This window comes from Passer domesticus, chromosome 6, assembly GCF_036417665.1.
Source record: "Passer domesticus isolate bPasDom1 chromosome 6, bPasDom1.hap1, whole genome shotgun sequence".
Lineage (NCBI taxonomy): Eukaryota > Metazoa > Chordata > Aves > Passeriformes > Passeridae > Passer > Passer domesticus.
In genome coordinates this window covers 35,641,245-35,665,818 of record NC_087479.1, presented here as the reverse complement: position 1 = coordinate 35,665,818, position 24,574 = coordinate 35,641,245, and the positions used below count along the sequence as shown (strand labels likewise).

Genomic DNA, 24,574 nt, shown 5'->3' with positions numbered 1-24,574 from the left:
TCAGTAAAGCCCTCAGGAGGAGAGGTTTGTAGAGATAGGCAGTGTTTGTAGATTGAAAGCAGGTGCCTGTGTTGACCAAGAAAGTTTGCAGCATTTACACTTGGCTGGAAGTGAGCAAGTTTCTCTGGCCTGGTGCAGACCTTTCCTCAGGAACTGGGACTGCCACTTTCTCACACTGAGTTTGTGCTGCACATTTTGGTCTGCAGCCTTCAGTGATGAAAAATAGAGCTCAGCAGCCTTCGGTGTTGCATATTTGTCCTCATGTGTGTGGCAGAGTGTTGACTTTCACTAAGAGTGTACCCTTAAGTAGGTTATATCAGGTAGCACCTGCAGGATAGGGAGATGCCACAAAGCAATTGATCTAGCAGCCCACAGCGGGCAGAACAAGGGCAGGATGTTGTCTGAAATGTCTCACTAGTGAAACTGACTACTGTTTGCTTCTTTTTGGTATATATCCCTAGGCCCTGTGTAGTCTCCAGACCCTCCAGAAGGGGAAGAACAAGCCACAGTGCCAGCAGGAAAAAAATATTGATGATATGGAGGGGCATGAAGAGGTGGTGTTTAATTTTATTTCAAATAGGGACTGTTGTGATATTAATGAAAGTGCACAGAGGTCTGGAGAAGGGGCCTACTTGCTTCTCTCTTGCTTCCTTGTAGCTCTGCTAAGCAGATATTTCTGCTTGCTTCTGGTTTTCCCCACTAAAAATTCCCATGTGCAATAATTTTGTTTAAATCTGTTTCTGTTAAAGAGGGCAAAGAGAGACCATTCTGAGTCCTCCAGAATGTGCTAGGTTTAAAGAAAAAGTTGAGGTCTTGGTTTTGCAATAAGACTGACTCTTCAGTTTGTTTCCAGTGTATTTCCAGTGCTGTTTTACTATTTTAAAATATTCTCAGGTCAAAAACTACTCTTGCACATGATGTTGACTGTCATAGAATCATATAGGTTGGAAAGCCGTTGAGATCATTCAATCCAACTATTCATCCAGCACCTGAGTTCCACATCTAAATATCTTTTAAATACCTCTAAGGATGGTGACTCAACCACTTTTCTGGGCAGTCTGTTCCAGTGCTTGATAACCCTTTTGGTGAAAAACTTTTTTCCAAATATCCAACCTAGACCTGTCCTGGTCCAACTTGAAGCCATTTCCTCTCTTCCTGACCCTTGTTAATTGGGTAAAGAAACTCACACCGTAAATGAGCTTCCTCCAGGAAGACACATTTTATATCTTTTTATCTACCAGACATATAACAGATGCACTTTTACCTTCTCCCTTATTCAAGTAGACCGGCCATAACAAAATTTTAAGCATGAAATTTTGTTACTTTGCAAAACTGCTCTGCTCAGTACTGTAATTTGAGTGAGTCCTGGCTTTCTGGCTGCACCTCTTTTGTTCCAGAGATGTTCCCTTTTTCCAGCATTACACATGTGTGAGTGGAGTGGATGTCAAATACCACAGTATTTGGTGTACTTTTGTTTCTTGCTGTTCCTTATCACTACAGTTTAGCACTTTTTCTTTAATATTCTGGTTCTTATAAAAACGTATGGGAACAGTAGGTGAGAAGGAAACATACGAAAGTTCTTACAAGAGGAGGTGTGATGAGTTGTGGGGCCATCCTGCCTGGGGGTCTGCCTGGGGCTCTGACAGGCTCCCCATGCCTTGCCAGGCTGCTCAGCAGCACGTGCCCAGCTCCCTGCTTTAGTAGGAAGGGCAAGCAGTTGGTCAGTGCTTTCAGACCAGGAGGTTTTGCACATAACAAAGCCTGTGGTGCTTCTCGGCTGGCTTCCTCTTGGGCTCTCATCTGATCTAAGTCAAAAAAGGATGTAGAAGTAGAGGGATTTCTGTTGAAAAAAAATGGAAAGCATGAGAATAAAACCTGCAAGACTTTGCTTTGACTGAAGTCAGAACAGGGCAAGAGGAAGGGAATTACTACTTCTAGAAAATCAAAAGACATTCATCAAAAGGCAGTGCTATGTATCCACCTGGCAGGAACACACAAGTTTATTTTTGTCCTGGGAAGCTGTTTCTGAATCTTTGAAATGTAACCCTTGTTACTGCAAGTTTGAGGAGTTTGCTGAGTATCAGACTGCTGTGCGATTCACTTTGCTACATATTTGTCTCCTTCCTTCTTCTCCTCCCCAAGGAAAACATCTTTCCAAGCTCCTGCCCCCTCCCAAAATACCGTAGTAACCCACCAGCTTTGCCAGAAAATGCTTAGCACATTAGCGGGTTTAAGTTTCATAGTTGTAATGGTTCAGAAGGCTAAAGAGCTGCATAGATTTCATTCCAGCATCCTTTCCAGCCTTTTGACAACACTTGGTGGGCAGAGTTACAAATGAAGCCTGCAGTACAGATGAAATATGAGTTGCTGCTCTGTCCAGAGAAGCAAGTTGTGTATGTGTGGATGTGGCAGAGGGAGGAGGGCTATGAGGTCAGCTGGGTGTCTGTAGTGAGAGAAGTGTGAATGGCAATAGTAAGTTTTCCATTACATAGTGTCCAAATAAAAATGGTTGTCGTTATTGAGGTTATCTGTTCTAGAGTGAAAAAAAAAGGGTCAGCACTGCCCTATCCAGCATTCTCTTTAAATAAGCTGTATTTTTGCCCTGTTGTTTTGGCTGTCTTAGATGATTCCTGTAATTCTCTAAATTACTTCTGTAATTGCTTGTGTGCCAGATTCTGCTCACAGCATCAGGAGCATGACATCAGGAACTATTCTTCCCATGTTAATGGAGTGATGCTAATTTTTTTCTTCTTAATGTGATGCAACTGAGAGTACTTCTTGGTCCCTTCTGTATTAACACCTGTTAGCAAGAACAGAGAGACCCCCACTCTGCTGAATGGAGACAGAGAGTGGTTTATCTTTCTTGCAGATGTTACTGTCTTTTTGTCTGCTTGGTGTGAGGAGGCATGATGGAGCACAGGAATGTATCACATCTTTTCCATTCCTCTCCCTGCTGGTTTGGGGCAGCAAAAAATGAGAGGGGATTAGGGACCCATTAGCAAAGTGAATGGGAGAATGCCTAATAAACTCCTGGTTTCTAGAGCATGGGATCTGACTTTTAGGTGGTGGCTGCAGGCAGAGCTTCAAGTGGCATACATGCAGAGAGAATGCATACACCTACTTTATTTTCCCAAAATTACAGTACTGGAGGCCTTTGGTGTGCAAAAGCTGCTTTCAGGTTCTCTGACTGCCTGCCAAGTTCAGGCTCAGCCCCAGTCTCACATCCCCTTGCAGTAGGCTGGCTCAGGAGCTGACCCACAATTACAGACAGAGGGCTGATGGTCACACAGCTGAAGGACAGGACCTCACTTCTTAAGAGACAGTAACCCAGTCCCAAGTTACTTCCAGCCTGGGAGCTCCTCCCTTGAGCAGGGAAAATTCAACTTTTACCTGCATGCAAAACAGTCCCTTCCAGTTCCCTTTGCCTTTTCAGCTCTACAGGAGCTTCCCTCACAAAGGTGAGGTACTGCTGTCTGTCTCCTGTACTGCTGCAGGGCCACAAAGTTTCTGCTAAATTTGGTCTTTGCCCCATTCTGGGCCTAGGTGGACTCAGCAGCAGCTCCGAGCTCTTCCCATAGAGGTTAAACTCTATCAGCTGGCTGGTCAGAGGTGTCCTGCTTTGTGTCAAGTAGGTGCTACTGTATTCCCTTTCCAACACTGCACAATAATGAGGTCTGAATCCATTAGGGAACAGTGCTTGAGTGCTGCCCTGCAACGTAGGCTGTCACTACAGGGCTGTAAATACCTTTAATAACTGTTTGTACTGGTATTTCCTTGCTGCAGTGCAGAACCACTCTGTAGCTCATTGGAAGTGTCTGACCATGTTGCAGTCAGGTGGCCTTCACCAGGAACACACAGGTTTGTGTGCAGCTGAGTGCAAGTTGTGTGGCAACATCCTAAAAGGGCTGATCTTCAGTGTTTTCAGGATTTTTAAAAAAATCTTTGCTCATTATTTGGAGACATGGTATGCGGGAGTGATTGGACATTCTCTCTGGAGGAGGCAAGAGCTCAATCAGTAGTATCTACAGGGAGGAGCAGGGTTCACTTAGAAGGACTAAAGAAAAAGTGCTGATGTTTGTCTGCTTTTTTTGCATAGCCCTTCATTGTCCATGGACCAAGTGATAATTGTTTATACCAGGTGGTCATAGTTACTATTGTATTAAAAGAAAAATGAAGAAAGAACATTCAGATTTTTGCAGAATTGATATGTTACTCCACTCTTTTTGGGTCAAGGATGTGTCTAATGTAACATACTGTCTCTTAAAACCAAACAGACAGAAGAAGCAAAAAAGCCCACGTAACTCCAAGTCTTTATTTCAGCACTTCCCTGATATTGCATAGCTTTATGAATGCAAGTGGCATGTTTTAAACAGGTGTAGAGTTGTGCCCCACTGCTTCCTGTATTTCAAACCCTGCTATCTGATTGGAATGGGAGCACAGGTATTGCATGCCTGTGTGCCTTGTGCCTTGGTAACCCTGGATTAGGCATTCACTGAATCTCCAGCCCCTTTGCTTTTCTGTGTCCGGAGCTCATCTCCATCCACTGCTCTCACCTCCTGCTGCTTCTGCACATGGTGCAGTCATGCACCGGCTGAGCTCTTGCTCATGCCAAATCCACCATGCTGTTGAAGGAGGATGTTGCAGTGCTGGAACCAATTGCAGCATAAAGAAGCCAAGAAATACATGAAAAAGGGAACTGTGTTTAAATCATCGCATCAAATAAAAGAAAAACCCAAATAAATGTGAAGAGAACATGAAATTTTGTCTTTGATGTTCTGTGCTGGGAAGGTTTCAATCTCTTTTTAAAGCTCCTCCTCCACCCTCTTGCTTCTTATGGGATTGTATCCAATATTCCAGTGTTCATGTAATGCCTTGACTTTGCTATCATTCTTCTTGGGATAATTATAGGTTAGTATAATGTACCTATTGTTCTGTTCCACAAAGCAGCACTGTCATACGGATGGCAGGGGTGAGGTGGGGGGGATCTTTGTGTGTTCTCCTGCATCCACATTTTGTCTTTAATTACTGTTCTTCCTTGTCTTTTTTATTTTAATTTTTTCCTTCCCATGGTGCATGCTAAGTACTTCCCCTTTTCAGACTGTTGGTATCTTTTTCCAGTTACACTGGTGCCCTGTTTTTTTGGTTTTGGCTGAGTTCATTCCCATCATAGCAGGTTTGCCTTTCAGATGAAAATAACATGAAAACCAAGTAATGAGTTACTGGTGCTTCCAGAGAAAGCAGATAAATTATTATCTCCTAAACCATATTTGTTGGGTCTTTTGTATGATTTTTCCTAAATTCAGAGAGAAGAAGAAATCTAGCCTGTGCCCAAGGGCTCCACTCTGCATTTGGGCCTTGCTGCAGAAGGCATTGCATAAACATGTACTAACACGGTCCCTGACTGGAGTGCTCACACGTTTTTCTGTAACAGGATTCGTCTTTGCCCTCCAGGTGCAGGTGTGGGAGACTGCTGTTGAGAGTTGTACAGTGGTTTTAGTGCTGGGTCTTCCACTGTGTTTGTTAGACAAGGTGCTGAGGATAGTATTGGGTGCTTGAGCAATGTTAAGGAGAGGCTGCAGGGCCCAGTTAATCTCAGTTGTTGTACCCAGGAGATAACGTTGGTTCCTAATTGGTGGAGAAGCTGTGTCATCAATTGCTTGCTTTCTGTTGTTGCCACCTCCAAGATAATATTCAGAGCTGGTGATGTATTTTAACCCATAGGTTCATCTAGATTAGGTGCTGTGTATTTTGCTGTAAACTACTTTTTACTTTTGAGTCAACTAAATGGTCTGGTTGGATGGATCCTAACTAGACCATCAAAGGAAAACAGTAGTGGGCTGTTTTTTTTTATTTTTCAGGACTTCACACAACTTCCTTCCCTTTGAGTAGGTTTACCAGAATGATGAAATGGGAAACCTCCAAATGATTGTGTTTTTGAAAGCTATTGTTATAAAGGAGGGGATTATAGATTTTGGAAAATTCTGGATTAAAACTTCTCTGCTAACAATGAGTGTGCCTTGAGTACATGCAGCTTCCCTTCTCTGAATGGATACAAGTGTGTTCTGTGGTCAGAACTTAGTCTTCTCTTCTGCAGTTCCTGGGCTTCCTCTTGCTCCTGATGCACAAAGCCAAAACACTTGGTTTCAACTTGAATGTTTCTTTTAAAATGCCTTACAGGAATCTTGGAAAGATCTGAAGGCTCATCCAACTTTGTCATTGCTAAATTCTTCTGTGGCAGGGAGTGACTTCTACTGTGAAGTGTTTAAAATCATCAGTGTCTGTACACCTTCACATATTTGCAAGTCTGAAAAAGCATGGTGTCCCTCTGTGAGTGTGTGGAATGGAGTAAAACAGACTTAGTGGATGGAAGTGGACTTCTTGAGAATATGATCTTTCTACGAGTAAAATTAACCTCTTTCATAACGATAATTTGTAGAATTTTATCTCCAAAACAAAAGAACCAACACAGATGTACAATTTGGCAAGCCACAAATATTAAGCAGCCAGCCTCTTTCTCTCTGGTGTAATTCCATGGACTTCAAGGGAATTACACCAGTGGCAGCGAATCTGGCCTAAAATGCCTTTGACTAATATTTCTTGGTTTCTCTCTGGTGTCCTGAGTAATGCCAAATCAGATATGATGTTTTAGAAATGGATGAACTCGTGTGGGTTCAGTGCTGCAGGGTGAGAAACACCCCCTGGTGCAAGCACACACGCATCCACACACACATATGAAGTGCTTTCTGGGGATGTTCCCAGAACCAGGGCTCTTGCCAGGTGTGATTGCAAGCCAGCTCTGCTGTGTTGTGTGTGTTGGAGAAGCACAGGGATGTTCCTCACAACTGCTTGCCTTGTGCTTGCTTATTGTATTTCCCCTTTGTATCCTGAAGTGGAAACCACAGGTTAATCCCAGTCAGATCCTGTAAATGTTTGCCCCTTTTGGACCAGACCCAGAAAAATTCCTCCCGCTGGCTTCAGTATATTTACATACCACAGGTCATTACAAGGTGGTGCTCACCTTTGTATTCATTCCCACATGTCAAAGCAGAGATATTGGTTCATTTTTCTTTTTTCTCCAATATTTCTCCTATTTTCTAGGTTACTTTTTTTTAAGAGATAAGAAAGCGAAAGGAGTGATCCCCATGGGTCCTGACATCTGCTGCAGTCATTCTTACAGACTCAAAGGAGATTTAGGGAAGGAGAGGAAACAGTCTGGCTGCAGTCTCTTATTGTTTCTCTTTCGTGGGCCCCCACCCTGCACCCTCCTGGGTCTGCAATCCACTAACTAGCTCCTCCTGACTCCAGCTGTCATTTTTCCTTTTTATCTATTCCTCTCTCAAAGAACCAAATGTCATCTCTTGTGGTTCCCTTAGCTGGGGTCAGAGACTCCTTTATGTGCATTACACTGATCAAGGATTTTTAACTGGGAATGAGAGCGGTAATCAACTGCATGGTTGGGGAAGGGGAGAGATTAAATCTGAGAATTGCCAGTGATTGCCCCACGTGAAGAACAGCAAGCAGCTAGCACAACACATGCTATCATTATGCTCTTATGATTATTTTATTCCCTCAGTGACAGTAAAATGCTATCTATAGCAGAAAGGTAGGACAAAGTCCACCCTTGTTTAGCCCTGTGGTATTCAATGGATTTTCTGTGGGGTAGAATTGGTTGCAATTAGATTTACTATTTGGAGTGACTCATGTTTTCAGGACCCTCTACCTGGGAGATTTCAAAAAAGGGAGAAGGGAAATCAAAGGTTTGCTTGTGATCTAAATTGAGAGGCCATTTTTGTTCAGAAAAGAGCAGCCATTTTTATATCCAGTCTTGACTCTGTAGCTGTGGAGAAGTCATTGGAGGGTGTTGTGGGATGGGACTTCTGCTGTGTCCTGGCACTTCAACTTTGTCAGTAAGGTTTGGAGCATGATAGCTGAATAAAAGTGGGGTGAATAAAATATAGGAATGGTTCCTGATGCTGCTTCAAGCTCTGCCCATGGTTGAGTTTTCTGTTTGTTCAATACAGAATCAAGCTCCAGGGACTGCAACAGATTGCAAACTTTAAGTTTCACAGTCTGTGAAGGCATAAGTTACACAATGAGAATTAACTTTGGATTGATTAATTACTTTAATTTTAGTAGCCTAAACTGTCTCCTTCAGTACACCCTTTTAAAAGTCTTGTCAGTCCCTCCAAAACGTCCTCTGTTACAGACCTACAGGAAGAATAGTACAAAGTGTCCTGATTCTCCTTTTGCACTGATGTAAGTCAAGAGTACTCTGAAGTACACAGAAAGTGGTTAAGTCCTCTTCTAGAAGAGCATTTTCTTCATAAGAACTGTAGTTAGTTAGAGTTCATTTATTTGAGGGAGACCTTCCTGGTGGAGAAAGAGGTTTCCCTCAACTTAAATTGCCAGTTTTGGCTAAGATGTGTGCTAGTGTGTAACATACTAGTATTATTGTGGTTTTATTATCTAGGCATTTGACAGTGATTTTGTTAATACTTTCAAAATATGTTGCTTTCTTAGCAACTCTAGATCCCAGAAGCTGGGGACTACATGAAATTTCCAGTTTTATTGTTGAAATTTCTGTCTCTGCTGACTGTAGAAATATTTACAACTAAAATAATCTACTAGTGCAGAAACAGGATGCAACTCATGACTTTTTTAGCGGTTTGATTTGGAAATATTGTAAATACTTTGCTGCTTTGAAAGATGAAAATATGAAAATCACCTATTTTAGTGGAAGGTGTCCCTGCCCATGGCAGGGCATTGGAACTAGATTACCTTTAAGGTCCCTTCCAACAGAAATCATTTTGTGATTCTGTTAAATGCCAGGTGTGGGTGGCAGCTGGAATACAGGAAGAAAGGTGGGAATACCAGAATAACAAAGGCTTATTTCCCATAGGTCAGGAGCTAAGCTCCTTGAACTTGGACTTAGTCCCTTTCCTGCCTACCTTTCCAGTTAGAACAGATGTGCCTGAATCTCAAGTTTAAGAGGGAACCTTAAACTTGAGATTCAGGCACATCTGTAAAGATCCAATCAAACACTACATTGTAAAGCTTCCAAATCTGGTCAGATTTGGAGCTGTATCTTTTCCTACTTCCCTCTACTATGATGGTTCAGCTTTATAATTTGGAATGAGTCTTTATATAAATTTTTGAAGGCTGATCATCCCTTGTATTGTGATATGAAAAGAAGGATGAATGGGAGAAGTCCACAGTCCTAGAGATACTTTGTCATCTACGGTCTTCTTGGTCTTCTTTGCTTTTCTCTGTAGCATGGGATGTGGATCACCTCCTGACATGAGGAGGTGATCACATTTACCTCCCAAATCCCTTGGAATTTTGCATGTCCTAGAGCACTGGTGATGCCAGTTTTGTATTTTTTTGTGTAGTTTACAGGACTTGAGGAGCCTGGTTATTATTATTTATTTTTTTTTTACTATAGATCTGAAGTGGTTTTAGAATACTGGGAATTTGTACCCTGTTTTTGTGGACCTTTGTGTGCTAAATGCCTCGTACATTATTTTGTAGGGTTGGTAGAGATGGGGCTCCACTTTTCAGTTTGTAATTTCCAGTCCTTTGTTGTTCAAAGACACACAGTCCCTGCTGTGTGCTGTTCCATTTACTGCTCCCTTTTCAGTCTTTTCTTGCCATCTTTCCTTACTTATTCAAATGTGTCATTCCCAATGGTATTGCTGTTTTGTTCAGTGGGAGCCATGATTAAAAGTTTCCCCACTGGACTGATTTGATTTGATACCTGTCTTTTCAACCTCACAGTCTTTGAATAAATCCCCCAGTACATAGGCAAATACCAACACCAATGCTGTGGCCTCATTCTTCTTCCATCCTGTGCAGCTTTTTACCTTAGTAAAATGAATGTAAATCTAGGAGAAATCGAAACAGAGTTCTCAGTCATTGCAAACTTTAATGGCAACCAAATGTACAATGGCATGAGGAAATTATGTTTCTGAAGTTCAGGCCTTAAACCCAGACTGAAGGTGAACTGTAATTTATCATAATTTACCTGTTGTTACAATATTAAATGCTTTACAAAAGCAAGTTGCATTTTTTTTTTCTGCTTCCATCCTTTACAAATTTTTTGTAATGTTCCTCTATTCAAATGTACTGACAGTTGCAATCACACAGAACAATATTACTGCAGTAGCCATTTGGTCCTTCAGGACATTATATAAATGTGTTCTTCAAGTGACTATAGAACATGCAATTTTGAAGGAAGCAGATAATTGCAGACAAGCTATATTTTTACTGCCATTTTTGGAGTGCGAACAACTCTCCAAAAAGTGGATATTGCTAGAACTTGGTCCTCTTCTTTCTGTAGAACCAGCTGTTCTGGGATTCTTCTCCAATATTTTATCAAGATTATCTCCTTTAAGTAGGCAGAATTAACAGAAAACAGACATCAAAGAAACCTAAGCACAAGCATGCAGCATAAAGATTCTGTAAAGTGTCAGATTTGGGATATTAAAAACAATCTCAAAACCATGTCATCCTCTAGTAAATTATAGCCATTCCAGTTATCACCTCAAAATCCTCTAGGAATTTTTGCCACAGATGCTTTCCAGATGCTGCAGCAGTTTCCAGCTGTTTCTCCACTTTTGCATGCACCAGACAAAACTGAGAAACCTCATCAGCTGATGGGCAAATTTATGAAGGGTGAAATGGAGTAGGAGGTACTTAGTAGGAATAGACAGAATTTTGTCTAAGATGCCACTGGCTGAAGGCACAAATGCCAACCATTTATCAGCTGGCTTCATACTGAAGGTTTGTTTTAGTTTAGTGTGCTTTGCACTTGGACTTGCCCTATTTCCTTCAGTCTTCTGGCTTGCTAGACCAAAAGGAGAAGAGAAAACAGAGAGACGTGAAATTATCATTCGTATAAGTGTATTGTTTTCTTATAATTGAACTCCTCTCTGGCAAGAAGTCACATGAAAATCAAGTTATGAGATTCACCCAGCTCTGCATTACCCCCACAACAACGACCTGGAAGAGTTGTATCTCAACACATAAAATGTCAAATGAACACCAGGCATTCTTTGTATTGAAAACCCATATAGCTTCTCTTAAGTAAAGTATTCAGAGTCATTCATGGCAGCCTTATACCCAAGAATCCATGTGGCAGTGATTAATTTATAAATATATGCAATCTGTGTATAGGAAATGCTGTAGATGAGTGATAGTCAAACCTGAAAAGTTTGCTTCTTGAATGGGCTGAGAGGGAGCAGCATGATCAGCAGGGTGTGGTACCTGCTGCTGTGCTGTGGTTGATGCTTTGCCATCATTGTTGTGTGTTGGTGGTAAGCTGTGTGCAGATGCTTTAGTGCACTGTCAGGCCCTCACACCGTCACTAGCTTGTACAGCAATTTTGTTTTCTTGCTGACTGCTGCAAAGAAGAGTTCCTTTCCATCTCTCCATCTTTGTGCTTCTCTCTTTGACTACATCAGAGTAAAGAACAATCACTAGTTCTTTGAAATATTGGCTAAGCCTGCTTGTTTGTTGAGCAGAGAGGCTCTGATTAAGCTACTGATTCCTTCAGAGCTCAGATGTGATGTTTTAAGGATATGTAATACCTTCGATTGTTTTCCGTTTTCTGCAAAAGCGTCCCAAGTTTCATTGAGTCACGTGGTGCTGTCTCCTAGTTTTTATGCTGAGAAAAATTTAGTGTGTAACTGATAGTGTATGTTACACAAAATGTCCAAAGAGGATCTCAGGGGCTTTTCTTTCATAACCCTCACTAATGATGATTAGATTTTTTAGCTTTCCATGCATGTGGCTTGTGGTTCTCTTTGGGGAGAAGAGGGGACATTTTGGAGAGAAAGGAGACCATCATCCTGTTGTTCAAGTGATACAGCCAACAGTGCTGCTATCAAATAATAACAGTTCCTAAGCTAACCACAAAGGAGAGCACCCCACAGAGGGCAGAGGGCATTTACCTGCCTGCTTTTCCTTAATAGCAACTACACCAAGAGGTTTCATCTATGTGTGATAGTCCTTGGAAGAAGACTTCCATGCCCCCCTTACATGTGACCTTTTTGCAGAGCCTTTATTTTGATTCCCTTCTCAACTCCTGCCCATGGAGACACTCTTCCCTTCCCCCTCCCACAGCTTTGGAGCTGTTTTGTTTCTCCTGATGAATGTCAAGTGTTTTGGGCCTGCAGCCCTAATGGGTGGGGGCTAAGACTTGGATCTACCCCTGAGACACAGTGGAGCCAGCAAAGATGGGGTTTTTTAATTGTGTGGTGACAAGCCTTTCCCCCCCCCCACTCTCTTTTTGTTCCCAGAGGATAGCTGGGGAAGTTTACTGTGCCAAATGGTTGGAATGTGTTTTTTCTCCTCTTCCCCCCCATTCAAAACAAAAAGAGAAAACTTTATGCTGTGAATTCTGTTAATTGGGAAACATAAATCCAAACTGTAGTGCAGCATTGCTGGGCCTAGGCACCTATTGAAGTTTAATGAGGGAACAGCAGCTTTCTCTTGCCCTCCCTTCTTATGCTCTCCCTACATCAAACTCTTTCTTGTGGTGCCATCCTGTTCCTATGGGAGTATGGGAATGCCTGTGAGAGTGTGTGCATTTGTCCAAAGTTCTCATGGGTCTGAATGCAATATGTGACTCTTTAAAATAATGCAGCCAGAGTGAGGCATGGACATTATTCCAGGCTGAAGTTAATTGGGTAGCCAGTGTAGGAAAAAGAAAGAAAGAGTCCTCTGGGTTCCTGCCCTAAGTGGCTGCAAGCCCACTGAGGAAAATCCACTCTGCAACAGAGATTTAATGGTTTATGTGCCCTGACCATATGTTTTGGACTGATGACAGGGTTCCATGATGAATGTTACACAACTTCTTACTTCTTGTATCAGGCCTGATATTTTCTCTGAACTTGATAATGAAGTACTTCCTTATAACTACTGACTGGCTGAAGAGATAGCTCATTAAATCCAAAATACAAAATAAGAATCCTTCTCCTTGTTCTAGCTGTGATAATGGGAATGAATTGGTTCCCATCAGCTTGTACTGGATGTAATGGAGTCCCTTACACAAAAAGCCAACCTGAGAGGGCCTTGATCAGATCATGAATGGGAGTATAATTAAACGGAGTGTAATAACATATACTTTAGCAAAGATAGACAAGTTCATCTGAAATGGCTCTGGAGTGAATGCCAAAAGCAAAAGCTTCCCTTTGGCACTGATGTTTCAAGAAGAAAAGCAATTCACATAGAGTGGTGGAAAGGTAGCTTGGAAGGGTAACAGGAAGAGAGCTTAATTAGAGGGCCCTGAGAGTCCCAAAATTTATTAAAGCCAATGCTGACTGGCTCTGAGATCTGCTGCAGTAAAAAAAAATAAAACTTACCCTCAGGTAAAAATCCTTCTTATGGTGGTGCAAAACAACTGTTCATCTTAAGTTCTGGATAATATAACATTACCACACAAGGTATTTTAACCTGCTGGTAATATTTTACTGCTTTTGCCTGCTAGCTCATCTATGTTTATATAACATGAAGCATTGAAACTCTTATTTTTATCAACTTTGCCAACAATTTTATCAACTGCTGCTGATGCATCACTGGAAGTCTGGGAAGGGCTGCTTGCTTTTGCTTTGAGAGATGGGATGTAAGGTTAGAGGGGGTGGATGGTGATTGCATGAGCAATGCAGGTCAGGTTACTGTTGGATTCCTCTTGCAAGATAAGTGAGAGCCCTCTGAAAGGTAATTATTGGAAAGCATAAATTCCTGAGATAACCTGTCCAAGAAGAAATACTGACAGGAGCAGAGGCCATGTGTTAAAGGCTAGCCATTACTCCAGGGCAATGGGCAAACCTCTCTCTCTCTCTTTTTCTATAACCTCTCTTTGCTCTGACAGTTGACTCCTTCAGTTCTTTTCCTTCAGTTACTTGTCAATCTTCTTCTTGTCCTGTTTATAGACCACTGTGATGCTTGTCTCCATTCTCTTCTAATTGGGGTGCAGACAAGTGGAGACTGTATGCAGTTTAGTTCCATGTCCAAACTCTTGTTTAGTCATTGTCTTTGCTTGTCATTGTTATTGTCACTGCAGTGTTCAGGTAGCTTTTACAGGACATCTGGAAAAAAAAAAAAAAAGAAAGGTTACTTTTGTATTTCTTTAACAGATTTTTGTATGGAAGAGCTTCAACTAGCTTTCAGCATGATCTGGTGTCAGCTTTGACTCTGAACCAAGAAAATTACTGGATGGCAGTTGGGGAAGGACGACTTGCAGAGTGAGAAAACAAATTTCAGAAGAAAAGATGGAGCAAAACTGGGAAATAAGAAAAGTGACTTCCCTTTCTTTATGCTTTGTTATGCAAACTCTCTGTGTCTCATCTGTAATGTAGAGATAATGATATCTACCCAGCTCCTATTTCCACTAGTTGATTGATTAATGACTGTCTCATGATCCCTAGGTTACACTTTTGCGACCTGCAGCTTTAACTACTGCAGTGTATTACATACAGAAAGAAAATGGAACCAATGTGTTAGCTCTGGCTAGTTCCAGCTGGGAAAACATGATAAACTGACCTGCACAGCCTTGCCCACGTATATCTGCTTCTAAGACCTCATTCTAAAAGTGCACTGAAGCATGTGCTCTCTGTTCAGCTGCCATCTCTGTTCAGCAAGACATTCAAGTATCTGCCTAACTTTGAGTTGAAGGGGACTTGCACTCTGAATAATGTGCTGTGCTGAACTGGGACCTGATGCTTGGTCACAGGCAGGGTTTCATCACAAGTGTTTGAAGACCTCAGTCAACACATGGGGCCAAAAGTGAATGTGAGATCTGCCCTAGCATGATGGGGATATGCATTAAACAACTGGAGTCTTTCAGACTTGCCAAAAGAGTAAGTTGTTTGAGCAGAAGAAAGGATCATTCGTTTGCAATGATAAATGCAGCAAAACAGTATTGCAGGCTTTGCTAATTGTTAAGCGAATTACAAAGCTTTTCTATTTAATTTAACTGTCCTACAGTAATAACCACCTCAATCTGATACTTGAATTAAGGTGGTGTTGAGGAAGCAAGGCAGAAGAAAAAGAGGTGCAAGGAAAGTCCATTTGTATGGGAATGACCATCAGATATTTGAGTTTCTGAAAGCTGATTGTGGCAAGTACTTTTTCTTGACTTTATTAGAGAGTTCCTCTTGGGTGTTGCATAAATATCTACAGAAACCAGGGCACAGGTGTTTGAAACATCACTCCTCAGAATCATATGTTAGTATTTGCAATGGTGGTTTGCCCTGCTCCCATGGGATGTGCTCCAGGTGCAGAAGATCCTGTGCCTAGACCTTTGAGTTAGTTCCAGTGTGCTCTCAATACAGGGCATTCTTTATGCTGGGGAGCTGTGAGATGATGTGTTGGATGCATCTGTTTCACCTCTTACAATTTTTATTGTTTCTTTTTGAGGAGTAATAATGAAACTTTAGCAGAGGAATGACCGTAATCTGCCCTACTTCCATTTGTGTGTAGAGCTGGGGGAAGGAGGTGAGAAAAGGAAATCTAATTCACAGTTATCTTGGGAATTCCCCTATGCAGCATGAGTCAAGTATATCCCTGCTGTATGTCTGCCAAGGCCAGCAGATTTATACAAGTACCAGAATGATTGTTCCTGTGTATTTAAGAGAAATAATAACTCAAAGAAACATAACTTTAGTTATCTAGGCATGAGATGGCTTTATAGAGAACAGAAAATATAATTTCCTCTTTTGATAATTATTGACTAGGTACAGTGATTTTAGTGTTTTCTTACATGTGTATTCAGTTTGTCACACATAGTCATGACCAAGGACCTGAAAGTGCTACCCATTCAAGATTAGTAACTTCAAAGTATTGGCTCTCGCTGATTTTTTTTCCCAAGGCTGACTTCGGAGGCCAAGTAAACTCTAATTATTATGTGGTTTATGTTGGAACTATATAAATCTCTGCTTTGCTACTTGTGTGATCATTTTCACCTGTGCAAAAAGGATTGTTTCCTGGAGTGGCACTTCCTTTGCAGCAGGAGATACAAGGCTCCTACAAAAGAGACAAGCCAGCAGAGAAATGTGAGCTTACTAACTCTTTCTAGTCAAAGGACATAAAGTACCTAAAATATTAATGTAGTAACAGTTCAGTGTAGTGGGAAAGCTTGCATGCCATTTAAGAACATTCGTACTACTCTTCTACCTGCATGTTTATTTTAATCTTATTTAAATTCTGCCACCTGGATTGAATGGCACTCTATTTTTGTCTACTAAATAACTGCACAAGGTGCAGGGGAAATCCCAGCCTGAGAACTTCCAAGAGGCCTAACAGAGGTCATTCAGACCAGGACCATGCTGTAGAGCTTGGACAGTTGGGACTCTGACATGGCTTAAAGCATGGGGCAAAACCCCCCTGGTCTTTCCTGGCGTCTCACTGCCTGTTGAGCTTTGGTGGAGAGATGAGATACTTAGAGACACATGAAAACAAGTGCTCTTGTCAGCTTAGCTGATGTCATTTGGGCCAATGATGTAACTTCCATTTGCATTTGCTGTGTCTCCCAAAAGGACTGTGCTGGCTGTGACCTAGCTGTCACCACTGATGGTGTGGACAGACTTTTTCCCATTGCAAGCAAACAGGTGTGCCACTTGAAGACTAACCCAAGCTGGTTGTACTGCTGGAGTTACTTCTGGAGGCAGAAGGGGTTTTGTGAGCTTGCCCTCAGCTCTTCCAGGCAATGTCAGCTGGGTTTGCTCGAACAGATTGAATGGCCTTGCTTGAACTGAGTCAGGGAGCGCTCACACAAACATTGCCCCTGGCAGGAGGTGTGGGAGCACTAAGCTCTAGGAGACAAGCAGTGAAAAGCAGCAGGGTAGGAGGGAATGGGTGATATTTTTAGCTGGCACAGCTAGAGCTAGGAGAGGATTTCTGTTCATGATCTGAGCATCTTTTTAGTACAGACAGTGCCTGAAGTAATGCACACGATTTATTATTGAGGTAAGTGTAGGGTGTTACCGGTGTTCTGCAGGGGAACTATTAAAGCTACAAAGGAAGTCACGGCAGAGTAATTTGTAGAAGTCTGGTTTGCTGTCTTCCTGGTGCCAGCTTGGGTGATAGATTATGGTTTTTACCAGGAATGCAAAAGACAGGATCACTGTGGGAAATCAGAACCATGGGAGCTGAGTGGATAGACTTTGTCTTTGACTACATCTGGCCTGTAAGACTATTGTTGCACTAAGCCAAACAGAATTCTGGTGACCCTAGGCCCCAGCAGCTTGAGTTGCTTTTCTAAAAATATATAAAAAGAAATCCCTTAGATGTTGTCATGTCCAATCTAATACTGTTGCTGAAGTTTTCGTTAGTTCATTCCTTTAGTAATTGGAGAGAATTTCTGACCTTTTAGGGAAGGTTAGGACCAAGCTGAATTCTGAGTGCTGTCTTCAGACACAAAAAAGGTCTAGGTTATTACCTTTCACACCTGTTGTTCATTTAATTGGGTGATGCTGCATCTCTTTAAAACAGAAACTCTGGCCTGAGAGAGAATAGATGCTCTGAGATATCCCCAAGGAGTCTGCCTCTGAGATTAACCTAATTGGTCACTGTGCTGAGTCTAATAGAGATTGTATGCAATGTCTGTCTCTGGAAACAACTTAGGTAGCCTGATGTATGACATGGAAATTGCTGCTGATGCCTCTTCATGGAAATGAAAGTAAAGTAAGAGAAGATGTGGACAAATTACCACATGCAATGTAGTATAATTATTCACAGCCCAGTGTATTTGAATGGGGCTGGTAACTTAATCTTCTGAAATACCTAATTTCAAAAGTACATATCAGCTTGTACCATACACAGATACCTCTTGTATCCAGCCAACAACTCTGCATGTTAACAGGTGAGTGAGACAGGCAGAATGATCCCACTTTTTTGGCTTTGAGAACTGGCAATGTGGCTGCAGGCCCTGAGCAGGGCCATGCACAGCTGCAGGAAGGGGAACACCTCTTGTTCTAATCCTTATTCCTGCACAAAGAGGGCTGCAGCTCTTTACCCTGAAAGCCAGATTTTTGTCAGCAAGATACCATCATGTACCACTCTCTTCTTGGCAGTATTAACTTGTGCCGCTGTTTCTTTTCTTTAAATGGAAATGCCAGCAGAGCTCTCATACTTCTACAATACATGTGAGGATGGGGCTAATCAGATCAATTTTCCTCAAATTGTAAGTTAAGCCTACCTTTTGTCATTTTTCTTCAAAGGCAGACTTTTTGCATGAGATGATACCTGTAGTTTCACAGTGGATTAAATTACAGCCTAAGCCTGTTTCCAGAGCAGTGAATGTAGCTCACTCTACGAGGCCGCGCTCTCTGTTACGAATCAGCATCACACTGTGATTCAAGCAGTGAGTACCCTGTTGATTCCGGACACAAGTAGCCAGCAGGGATTTCCAACCCATCAGGGGAAGTCTTCCAGTAAATACCTGCAAAAGGGGATTTCTTTGCTCTTCTATGTAGAATGCTAATGCCGAGTGCTTGGAGGAGGGTGCTTAAAAACCTCACATTGCTTTTACACTGATTTGGGATTCAACCTAGACTTGTAGCTCAGGGCATCTTCTTGATTGCTGTAATGTCTGGTCTGTGCCAGTGCTGACTCAGGAGCTTGTCATCAGTTCTCTGATGGCTCCTAATCCCTTGAACCACATACAGTCTCTGCACCTGCCACAGAGCAGTGAACAAGTGCTAGAAGCTTGTCTATTTTGACCTGTCTGCATGAGTTCTTCTAGTGAAAGGCGTTAACTCTTCTGGAAAGTCTTTTGTTTATCCTTGGATCATTGCTGCTCCAGCAACACTGTCTGCTTTGTATACTGTTTAGTGGTCTGATTTGTGTAGTCTACCTACTACCAGAAGAGTGCTGCTAGCCATTGTTTCTCTGACATTGCTTCCCAGGCTGAGGAAAGTATAGAAATGAAATAGCTGTCTCAATGACTCTGCCTCTTGGAGACTGTAGATATGTGTTTAGAAAGCTGCCAAGTTTATGTTAAAAAACTGAGAGCCCAGAAAGTTTGAGTCATTCTGTAGCACATCTGGAAATCCTGTTTTGCCTTTGCTCACGTTCACACCCCTTACATCATTAGAAAATGTTGTGCAGGGACAGATGCAGTGGACCACTATGAGAAAACTGAATCTGCACATTCCTGCACTTTCTGGCTTGCCATCAGATTTTGTGGTAGGATTTTGAGCAGTCTGTTACGCTTCACCTAACACCAGGAAAGACGTTCTCTATTGAATCTCCACATCCTACCTTGATGCAGTTGCAAAGGGTGCATGCTTGTAGCAATTAAGCACTGCCTATAAGCTAGAAATTCCAGAGAGTGCAGCCAAAGGAGGGGCCTAGCTAGCCCTTTGTTGTTTAATGCTCAATAGTTGTCTGACACTCTGGAATATGTCATATTTTCTTTTGCTTGCATCTTTTGATGAATGTTATGTTAACATCTCACAACGTATTGTGAGGATGAGCAAAGCAGAATGCTTTATCTCTTCTGGGAAGATGCTCTGGAGCTGAGGATCTGCTGTCTGAAGATGCTACAGGAGCCTGGTGATGCTGGACTCTGCTAAGCACAGGTTTCCAGCTGTGTCTGGGTATAGAAAGGAGAAGCAGACATTCAAGCAGCTTGAACTTAGTCCACTGTGCTCTTCATGAAAATCACTGATGTTTCAGAGTCTGTGAGGGAAAGACAAGAGGACAAGCAGGGGACTGTGGGCTTCTTTGGCTTGCTTTGTGACAGGGGAGTTACCATAATTTTGCAACCATCTCTGTCTTTGTTGCTTATCTAGCCTGAGGTAGACAGTCAGAGTAGGCCAGTCCAGATGGGAGAAACCACACATGAGCATGGCCAGGCTTCAGCTTGAGAAGAGAATTATGCTGACTGGAGTGGGAGAGGAAGGCCCTTTTGCTGATTGTGTCTGTAAGATTGTCCACATTAACAATGTTAGTGCATAGTTTGTAATACTTCCCACTTCCAATCAGCCTCATTCAGATCTCCTCTGACTTCAGCCTCTGCCAGCTATGCTGCCCTTGCTTTCAACACTGTGAGGTTTGGAGAGTGCTGTCAGCATGAGGGGGAAAAAGATACATAAACTGCATGTCATCAATGTCATGGCTGACATTGCTGCCTAGATACTTCATCACATTCCCTGAAGGTTTTGCACAGATATTAAACAGAAGTGGCTGAAGAATTGAGCCCTGTGGCATTCTTTGTGTCACAGGTCATAGAGAGAAGGAGCAGCTGCCTGTCAGGGGCCTCGTGGGACCTGCTGGAAAGGAATAGTATAGCCAGCACAGTGCAGCTCTCTCAACACTTGCCAAGACACGTAGTTGTCCAAGATGGTGTCCTGCATTGCAGGCAACTGATAACTCAGGTGGTGCCTTGTGTGATTTCTTAGTCTCTGTTCAAATTTGTGAGAAGGCCTAAGACCTCACTGGTGCTTTATTTCCAGACTCATTCATGAGTCTCTCCAAAAGGAGAGTAAAAAGTATTTTCTGAAGCTGCATTGCACCACTTCTCTCATACCACTTCTCAGATCTCACCCAGTTTGAAACTGGATGGCAGTGCTGCTCCAAAACAAATCCAAAACTGATTTAAAAGGTCTTTTTTGGTTGTCCTCGCTGTACCTCACAGTGTCAAATGATCTAAAATGTAAGACTAGAGACTAAATGTATAGTAAACAAAAAGTCCATGGTCTTAAGGAAAGCAGGTCCCACATTTTTTATTGTGGCTGAAGACACTGCAAACTGTAGAAGAAAAAGTCTGTTGCTTTCTGTTACATGACTAGTCATTTCTTCCTGTGCTATCAGGTTTTTACTTGCCTAGTCATGTAGTGAGCATGGCTTTAGAGAGAAATGACTAGAATGAGGCCTGGCCTCAAGAACTGGAGAAAATCTGGATTCATACTCAGAGGTGTCTGTTGGAAATTTAAGAACTGCACTTGAGGAGAACTTGTTCTTTGTTATACAAGTTTTCCCAGGGTGATGTGGACCTGTAATCATTGTTGAGCATGGCTGGTTGTAGGTGTTCAGCGAGTGCTCACCTTCTCTGAGTACTAACCTGAATTGTGTTAGGCACTGCGGGAGGGGCACTCTGGATTCTGCCTGTTTTGTAGCTGTTTTAAAAAGTGTAAGTACACTCAAAAATATGGGACTTTGCAGGATGGACTGCAAAGTAGTGGTGGAGAGCTGCTCTGCTGCTTTCGGGGCCCATCAGGATCCCTTGTCAGCACCGAAACATCTTGAACATCTGGAGTGAAGTCAGGCTCCTGGTCCTTGTTGCAAATTTATGGGCTTATAAGATAGGCAAGTTCTTGGGTTTCTTTTTTTTTTTTTTTTTTCCCTTATTGAAAGCATGCCTAGACAGCAGAGTCATGGCGCTAGGTACTATAGAGAGAAGTGGTAAGTTGGAGTCTGCTCAGAAACCTTATGGTCTAGTTAGAGCTAGCAGGCAAAGATTGAGGAAAGGGAAGAATTGTTCTTCCCTGGCTTTGTTATTAGCTGACCTGATTCCATGATAGAAAACCTCAGTTTCTTAACACTTAAAAGAAAAGTGACCTCAAGGAAGTTACAGAGTCTGATCTTCCATGCTGGTGCTTGCTGTCATGGCAGTGACTCCCTGCAAGGCTGCACAGAATTGCACCAGGCTCAGTGGCAGTCCCAGCACCCACAGGGTTGCTGGTGCTTTAAGAGTGCTCACCTCCCCGTTCACACCAAGCTTCCAGAGCTCCCAGCCTCCTGTTTAGTTCAGTCCCACTTTTTTTTTTTACCAATAAAGAGCTCCTAACCTCACTAAACATTTACACCTCCTATGCAGCTTTGCAGGAGTATGCAATAGTATAGGTTGATCTTTTCCGAGTGCAGGAGCTTTTATCAGTCAGCCAGGACTGGGTTATTTTATTGTTCTTGGTATGTAAGTGCAAAGCCTGTGTGTATGCCAGCAGTGTCACTGGCACGCCTGTCCCAAACATCTGGGGTTTCACCTGGGGCTCTGTACTGAAGGGCTGTATGTTTTTCACAGTGTGCTGACAACTGTATTCTGTATTTCCAGTTGTGCTGCCTTCAGTATGATCTGCCTTCCTTGTCCAGCAGTTGTTCATGTCTGCTTCTTGCTTTTTCCCAGCGTCTTTAAAATCTGCACATATGCTGATGATTTTGTGTCATTAATATCAATCTAGACAAGTCTGTGTGACCTTTAACTCCCCTGTCCAAAGGGAAGAATTGACCCTTGCGGTCAGTCACAGCACAGCACTGACTCATACATACTTTTCATAAAAATAATGAGGAAATTCCCCATAGTTTTTACAGATACTTTTTCAGGAGTTGAAGTGGAAGTCTTCCATAGCAACACAGTTTGGGAAAACTATGAAGCATGTAACAGATAATTAATCTTTTTTCTGACATATGATACATTATATAATATTATTTTTTTTCTCTTCTTGTATCTCACTTGCTCAAACTCAAGGGATCTGTTTGAGTTTCATTGGAGCTCATGTGCTTTCCAGTCTTATTCCCACCCTTGTCTGTTCTCCAGCTCCATTGTAAACCTCCTGGGAGGGGACTGGGATTTGTCCCACCTCCCTGACTCTGCAATGAGGAACACAATAGCACCGTACTTCTTTTTTGCCCTGATTTTAATATACTTTCTGGTTTTTTCCTGCATAAGATAAAACATGCTGTGTTTAGATATGTAGCACAAAAAAAGAGGAAAAAATATGTCTTAAGTTCGAAGTTCCTTAAAAAAACCTAACTGTAGTTTGGAATGAGTCAGAATACCTCCAATAAAGACTAATGGTAAAACATAAGAACTAGGCACCCAAAAGTAATTTCAGGGGAGTGTTTACCACTGACATATGAGTGTCATAAGGAAATACCATTTCTTTACTTTCCTATATTTGATTATTTGTCACTTTAAAAAAAATCTATTTATAATTAAGGCCAGGGTAATTCCTCATGGTCTCAGTATCTGAATATTTCCAGTGAATTCTTAGAGAAATGCATTTTTTGATCATGCTTGTGGTAGTGGAGCCAAGGCAAGCATTCTTAAAATATGGAGATGACTGAATACTTCTAAATTGTAATTTTTCTTTAAGGCAAAAAAGCACATTTAAAATCTTTAAAATAAATGTATTGAAACAGCTGGACTGCAAGATTTTGTCAAGAGTGAATTTGACCCATTGGCTTGGTTGCTTCTCGGCCATTAGGATCTCAAATGCCCTTTTCTCCCTCTTAGAAAAATCTGAAATTTACTCTACTTGATAGTGTGATTTAAAGCCAAATATTTTACATTTGAAGACTTATAGTTATTTTCAGTCTTAGAGCAAGGTGGAAACTGAAGCAATTTCCAGTCAGATCCTATATCTGGGTTGCTTGAGATGTATTGTTTTTGTTAATATGGATGCTTTGTGGTGTGCATATTCTAATGACTGAAGTGATTTTTGGCATAAGGAGGACTTGTGCAGTGGTGGCAGTTTTTTGTCACACAGCTATGCTTTTCTTCCCAGTAAACTCCTTAGAGTTAGAGAGCATCCCTGGTTTAATATAGCAGGAATCTGACATAGTTCTGAGGAAGCTCAAGTGTTTGTGGAAAGAGCTGTTAATCTTTGATCAACTGGGGTCTCCTTGTTACTGACTTTGATTACACAAGTGTACAACTTTAATTACAGCTTTTAATAAGATTTCATTTCTTCCTAGTCACATTCTTTGTATAGTAGAGCAGCTTATCTTTCCTTTCTCCCCTGCTCCCCTTCCCTTCCCCCCTGCCTTTTTATGGAAAAGGGCGTTTGAGGTCATTGCAGGGGATTCAGTGTCCGGAGGGATCCTGCTGTACGCGCTCTGCCCATGCTGTGCCCTCCACTCGCTTGCACAGCCCAGAGAACTCTCTCCTTCAGCTGCCCTCCACATATCCCTCCACTGGCAGCTGTCCAGGAGCTGGTGGTCAGCAGGGGAGGACAGGTCTGAATGGCACAATGTTCACACAGACATTCACTGCTGCACAAAACCTCTGAAAAACCCTTAGGAAGTCTCTGTAGGCAAAGGAAGTTCTGACCTCCCCATCATTGGATAACCTGAGACTTGAGTAAATTGAGTTCTGATCATCAGAATTGAGAAGGGGGAACTTGAGGTGCCTCCCTTGGTATTTGCTGTGTTTTTGCTCTTCCCTAAGCCTCTGCTTTTGGCCTCTGTCATCGATAGGATGTTGGTACAGTATAGCCAAGATGAGAAGAGTTTGACTTCCCTGTAAATCATAAGGTACAACTGAGGAGTCACTTAAAAGATGTGAGTCACAAAAAAGGTACAAAAGATGGCAAAACAGAGCAATTTGCACTGATTTGACATTCAGAGGTGTGCCAAATTTTAAATTGCCAGTTGTGCCTATGGAAGAGGATAGTGGGGAAAACAACAGAATAGAAAAGGGAACTCCTTTTATCTCTATGCATGCATCCCTTTGGCTCACTTGCTGCATGTGCTATACTCTTTTTGCACACTAATGAATATCAGAGTCAGAGCAAGTTATGCCATCTATCACTCTGCTCCTGTTTTCTAATGAACTTACCCCTAACAGGTAGCT

At 42.1% G+C, this 24,574-nt stretch overlaps 1 protein-coding gene and 1 long non-coding RNA gene across 3 annotated transcripts in view; one reads left to right on the top strand and one right to left on the bottom strand.

Moving 5' to 3' along the window:
• Window positions 1-24,574, top strand: part of DPF3 (double PHD fingers 3) — a 163,650-nt gene that overhangs the window by 41,040 nt on the left and 98,036 nt on the right. The window contains exon 2 of one of the 2 annotated variants that reach the window (XM_064424456.1): window positions 14,136-14,297. The exons of the other annotated variant lie outside the window; for it this stretch is intronic. The gene's annotated coding sequence lies outside the window, so the exon portion shown is untranslated. The remainder of the gene's footprint in view (window positions 1-14,135; window positions 14,298-24,574) is intronic. 2 annotated transcript variants of the gene reach the window in all.
• LOC135303121 (uncharacterized) lies at window positions 13,350-18,346 on the bottom strand. The gene is made up of 3 exons (XR_010364650.1): window positions 18,197-18,346; window positions 15,963-16,023; window positions 13,350-14,087 (listed from the first exon to the last, which is right to left on the bottom strand). It is a non-coding gene; the product is annotated as an uncharacterized LOC135303121 (long non-coding RNA).